Source organism: Leuresthes tenuis, unplaced genomic scaffold, assembly GCF_036924035.1.
Source record: "Leuresthes tenuis unplaced genomic scaffold, fLeuTen1.0.hap1 SCAF_18, whole genome shotgun sequence".
Lineage (NCBI taxonomy): Eukaryota > Metazoa > Chordata > Actinopteri > Atheriniformes > Atherinopsidae > Leuresthes > Leuresthes tenuis.
In genome coordinates, this window is record NW_027325372.1 from 29,672,228 (window position 1) to 29,678,227 (window position 6,000).

Consider the following 6,000-nt stretch of genomic DNA (forward strand, 5'->3'; position numbering starts at 1 on the left):
CGTTCATTTTCATGCAGTACCCTTCCTCACCACATGGCAGGCGGCAGCTTCATAAGCTCAGTCAGCAGGACAGGAAACAGTATTGATTCGTTCATGACTCAACTCCTCGACTGACGGGTCCTCGCACAGGAAACAGTATTGATTAGTTTACGACTCAACTCCTTGGGTCTTCGTTCATTTGTCACGTTTTAAATTTTACGTTTCATTTGACAGGCTGAAGAGCAGTAGGCACAACAGTTCGTTCACAAAGCGGATCATTAATCTCATAGACTATTCTTCCATCAGCAACTTGGAAACCACAATCGACTCTCTAGATGCAGAAAAAGCATTTAATGGAGTGAACTGGAAATTTTTATTCGCAGCATAAAACAAATTCGCGTTTGGGTCACACTTCATCAACTGGATAAGGATATTATATAGCTCCCCAAATGCAAGTGTCAGGACAAATGATCAAACTTCTCCAAGCTTCAGTCTGCAGAGAGGTACAAGACAGGGTTGCTCACTTTCTCCCTCACTTTTTGCTATTTTCATCAAACCTTTAGCAGCTGCTATCAGACAAGATAGAAATATTAAAGGCATCCAACCCCAAAATATTGAGCATAAAATAAGTCTTTATGCTGATGATGTATTATTTTTCCTTCAGAACTCAGAGACGTCTCTCACTCACACGATCACACTCATAAATAAATTCTCGGCACTTTCTGACTACTCTATCAGCTGGTCTAAGACCACAGTTCTGCCCATTAACTGTAGGGTCCAGAATATACCTGCGATCACTTTACAGTCAGGAAATATTAGATATTTAGGCATAAACATTTCCTCCAGGCTCTCAGAGCTAACAAAGCTAAATTATGTGCAATTATTAAAGAGAGTAGAGGACGATCTCTCTCGTTGGAAGTCCTTACCTATATCACTTATGGGGAGAGTTACAACCATTAAAATGATGATACTACCAAAAGTTAACTATTTGTTCTCAATGATCCCCATAAAACCATCTGCTACTTGGTTTAAGTCACTAGATTCATGCATCTCCAAATTTCTGTGGAAAAACAAACCACCACGTATTAGTTTAAAAACCCTACAGAAGACCAAGGACAGTGGTGGATTAGATTTACCTAATTTTCAGCACTATTCCTTAGCCAATAGGTTACAATATATATCAAAATGGTTTAAACCTTGTTGTTGTCACAGTTCCCAGAGACGTTGTAATCGTTGAGGATTCTATATTCACCCCCTCATTAGAGGCACGTGTTGCAGATTGATGACACTGAATCTTCTTCTCTGTTCATTGCTGGCATCATTCCCAGCATCGTAAGTGTTCGTGGCATTGTTAGCCTCTTCTTCTGGATCTTGATATCGAGCATCCTTTTGTATTTCTGGTTTGTAAGTCCTCTCTCTTCGTTCACCGGAGTCTTCGTCTCTTTGTCCTTGAGTTTGGTGATTTTTTCTTCTTTTGATGCCTTGACACAGTGTGACAGGTGATACCACGTGGGAGATCCTTTAACTTGGACTGCTGTCCCTGTGCTGCGAAATGGCTGTGCTGCTCAAATGGTCTCTCCTTCATCATATACACAGTTATTTATACATCACCTTCCACCATGAAGCGTTGTCCCTTTTTGTTTCTCTCTTTGTTCTTAAAATGCTGTTATGCATGTCTAAACCAATCCGTTAAACTAGATCATTTTGGCAGTAAAGCGATCTACAATGTGCTTGGTCGCAAAGCTGCTGATCTGTGGTAAACAGCTCTTCAGAAAGGCATTCTTCAATTGATTTCACTAATTTTATGTAATAATTTTGTGATTTCCTAAAAAACTACACTTCTTCTCCCATCTGTCTGAGTATTTAATATTGTCTGGGTCCCGTTAAAACATGTATTTTTCCCATCTAATTCCTTGTTTGCTTTAAAACAAGTATTCCCCATTTTCTATCCCTTCAGTAGCCAACCAGTTTGTATGGAGTACACTGGAGCAACTTGACTGATCAGTAAAACACTGCTTTTGTTGTCACCGCAAGGCTTCCCCCGTCGGTTGTTTCACTGAGACACTACTGAGTAACTACAACTCAACACAGTTTATACACATAACATTCATATACATACTAACAAACAAACAAACAATAATTTATCGCAATTTTCTCATCTCTGTTTGAACGTACACCCAGGTAAATATTCCTGTAGTCTTCTCATACCGACTATGGACCCATTCATTGTTTAACTTCACTGTTTTGCAAATCCTAATTGAATATTACACATTGACATTGAACTTTACTGGATAAGCAGGTCTTCATTGCATTCAGCAGCCTATATGTGAGCATTTATGTGTAAGCTGTTCTTCTTTGCATTTATCAGCAGCAAGCAATTCTTCACTGCACATGCATATGTAAATAGTAAAACAATTCCAATGTGTTAGCGAAACCTTCTATATCACAGTGGTTTCTAAGGTCTATTTTAAGTTCTTTGCCATCAGTGAGATGACATTGTTTACAAAGTGTGTCAAATTATCACTGAAGATCTTTTCAGGAATTTCAAATCTAGAAATGAGTTATTTAACGCGTGATTTTGCTATTGAGAGTGCATCTGCTTGTGCACATGGAAATATTTCAGACCATTTGGGAAAAACCTCTGTTGTCACTGAGCAGAATCGTTTCCCTTAACATTAATTTAGTTCAATGAAATCTACAAAATAATGAAATAATGAAATCCAAACAAATATGTTGAAAAAGATACACTGGCTTAGGGAATTATCTTCGTTTTGGTCTTAGATTGCCCTGTGGAATGTATTTCGCACATATTTGACCTGCTAGACAAAACTTTATTCATTTATTTATTCTAAAAAATTTTTTTTAATAATTAGTAAAACCATATGCTGTAAAAACCTGGTTCATTATTGCTTCCATCCCTCCTGTTGAGACATGACATGGTCCGTGGCTCAATACTGCAGCATATTTAAACAAATTCTTTGGCAGTATGGTTTTCCTTCCGGTCATTCATACGAGTCTATTGTAGATGGCAATTGAATAACATCTAATAATGCTAAAATATTTGTAGTTTATACATTTAGCTGTGGATGTCAACATACCTGTTTTTCCAATGCTGTGTTAACACATGTACAGTTGAGAAGGCATACTGACTGTCAGTGTAAACGTTAACAACCTATTTGTTATTTAATTTACAAGCTTCAGTTAAAGCTACCAATTCGACTGCTTGAACAGAGTAATTTTTTGGTAGTGGTTGTTTTAAGAAAACTTCAGTTTCTGTTACTACTGCAAATCCTGTAGCATTTGTGCCATCAGGGTTTTTTTCCTTGATCTGTTGAATAAATATAGTTATTTCTGCATTTTCATAACGTATATCAGTTAAGTCTGGCCTGGGTAAAACACTGATGGTTATTTCTGACATGAGAAATGACATGAGAGATGTCTGGTAAAGATATTTTGTTAAGTAACCATATCACAGCCACTGCATGAGGTACCTTAAGTGTTAATGGGTGAAATAACACCATTATTGTTGATGCCTGCACTGCCAATGGCTTCTGGCCATTGATTCAAAAGTACGATCTCGTCCCTTTTTCCCCCTTTCAGTGGACACTGGCCCCTAATTACCGCAATACAGCAGGGGGTCTTTCATTAGGAGTACTGGACTCCCCCGTGCACGGTTTCAGCTCCGACCCTGGAAAGTGGAAAAAACGTTGAGATCTGGTTTGAGGACCCAATTGTTGAGAAAAGTCTCTCAATGAGACTCAGAGTTGCTGGAGTCAGTTAATGCAAAGGTTTAATCTTGCAGCAAGTTCAAGAATGTGTGTGTGTATGGGTGTATGTGTGCGAACGTGTGTGAGTTTGTGAGAGTTTGAAGGGCCCTCGGACGTGAACCAGTGGACAGTTATCGCTTCTCGGCCTTTTGGCTAAGATCAAGTGTAGTATCTGTTCTTATCAGTTTAATGTCTGATATGTCCTCTATGTGAGGACTACATATTAAATGGATTTTTATCAATAGGAGTTGAAAAAGGAGCTTGCTCCGTTCACTCCAAGCATCGACCCGGTACTGCAGTGCCGCTGGGAACGGTGCGCTCTCCTCTGCTCTTGTGAAAAAGCAAACAGCGGTGCAGGATGGAAGTTTCAGGGAGCCCAAGATGAAACTTTCTTTTAATCTGCTGAGAAGAGAGAGTGAATGCGAAGCAGACTTTAACACGGCTCTGGGAGCGAGCCGAGTGCGGGCTAACCAGGAGAATTGCTTGAAAGAAACGCGACACCGAATGAGCGGTCAGAACAAAGCCTCAATACGGTGTTCCCGTGTTGTTTGTGGCTGCCTTGTCTTTTGCACAGAGTAAAAGACAAGGCAGCCATCGAATAGGGCCCGATTGTTCCTACTTGGTCAGCCGAGGAGCAAGGGGGGGGATCAAGCGTCTCAACCAAGCAAAGCTCACCATGGGGAAGGTGGCTATGCCAACTAGCCTGATGCCCTGCTCCCGCAGTGATGGATAATCGTACTCTGGTTTCTCTTCATAATGTACAAGTCTTTCGCCTTTTACTAAAGACTTCCGTGGAGAGCAGCACTAATGAATTGTTTCTATTTTTGGCAGGCTTTACCTTTGCGGGTGAAGCCCTTTCTGTCTGTGCAAAAGAAATCTTGTTACTGTGCAGAGTGAGTTCTCTGAGTAGAGTCGCCTTACTTGTTGCGACTGTGCCGATGTTCGAAGCTGGAGTGCAAAGTTGTTGCTTGAATGGTGCTCGCTGGAGCGTGCGGTAGTGTAAAGTTATACCATTTAAAAGGGTTGAAGAGTGCTCAGTGCAGCGGGTGGGTGGAGGTGCAAAGTGACATTATGGCCATAAAAAGAACACCGCTACAAGTGTGCATTGTGCCAGGAAGGGCCCTCGGACGTGAACCAGTGGACAGGTATCGCTTATCGGCCTTTTGGCTAAGATCAAGTGTAGTATCTGTACTTATCAGTTTAATATGTGATATGTCTATGCAAGGACTACATATTAAATGGATTTTTATCAATAGGAGTTGAAAAAGGAGCTTGCTCCGTTCACTCCAAGCATCAACCCGGTACTGCAGTGCCGCTGGGAACGGTGCGCTCTCCACTGCTCTTGTGAAAAAGCAAACAGCGGTGCAGGATGGAAGTTTCTTTTAGTCTGCTGAGAAAAGAGAGTGAATGCGAAGTAGACTTTAACACGGCTCTGGGAGCGAGCCGAGGGCGGGCTAACCAGGAGAATTGCTTGAATGAAACGCGACACCGAATGAGCGGTCAGAACAAAGCCTCAATACGGTGTTCCTGTGGTGTTTTTATAAAATGCGGTGAAAAAAAAGGTGTGAATGCCCCATAGAAAACTAAAAGGTGGAGCGGAAGTGTTTGGCTGAGAGAAGGTGTGAATGTCGGACTATATTTGGTGAAAAGCAGGTGAAGCAAGGTCTGAATGCCCAACCTTACATCATCAAAAGCGAGATCAGAGGTTTTTGGCTGCGAGAAGGCCATAGTTTGCCAAAAGCGGGTAAGGTGCGAATGACCGACTAAATATCAACAAAAGTGGGGGCGGAGGTCTTCGGATGCAAGTGGGTGTGAATATCCCACCATACAAGTATGGTGGAGAGGAAGCTGTGAATGGCCGACCATAGTTTGCAAAAAGCGGGTGAGAAAAGGTGCGAATGTCCAACCATACATGATCAAAACAGGGAGCGGAGGTGTTTGGCTAAGACAAGGTGTGAATGTCCACCCATAATTAATGAAAAGCGGACAACAAGTAAGTTCGAATGCCCAACCATACATCATCAAAAGCAGGAGTGGATGTGTTTGGCTACAAGAAGGTTTGAATGTCCGAGCATAGTTTGTAAAAAGCGGGTAAGAAAATGTGCGAATGCCCGACAATGTATGATCAAAAGAGGGAGTGGAGGTTTTCGGCTACAAGAAGGTTTGAATGTCCGACCATAGTTTGTAAAAAAGCGGGTAAGAAAAGGTGTGAATGCCCGAACATACACCATCAAAAGAGGGAGCGGAGGTGTTC

General features: G+C 41.5%; 3 non-coding genes across 3 annotated transcripts; all 3 read left to right on the plus strand.

Annotated features, from left to right (window-relative positions):
- Positions 1 to 3,879: 3,879 nt before the first annotated feature.
- Positions 3,880 to 4,070, plus strand: LOC140276008 (U2 spliceosomal RNA). The gene has a single exon (XR_011908702.1). It is a non-coding gene; the product is annotated as a U2 spliceosomal RNA (small nuclear RNA).
- Positions 4,071 to 4,481: 411 nt separating this feature from the next.
- On the plus strand, positions 4,482 to 4,595 carry LOC140276403 (U5 spliceosomal RNA). The gene has a single exon (XR_011909000.1). It is a non-coding gene; the product is annotated as a U5 spliceosomal RNA (small nuclear RNA).
- Positions 4,596 to 4,893: 298 nt separating this feature from the next.
- Positions 4,894 to 5,081, plus strand: LOC140276118 (U2 spliceosomal RNA). The gene has a single exon (XR_011908802.1). It is a non-coding gene; the product is annotated as a U2 spliceosomal RNA (small nuclear RNA).
- Positions 5,082 to 6,000: the final 919 nt, after the last annotated feature.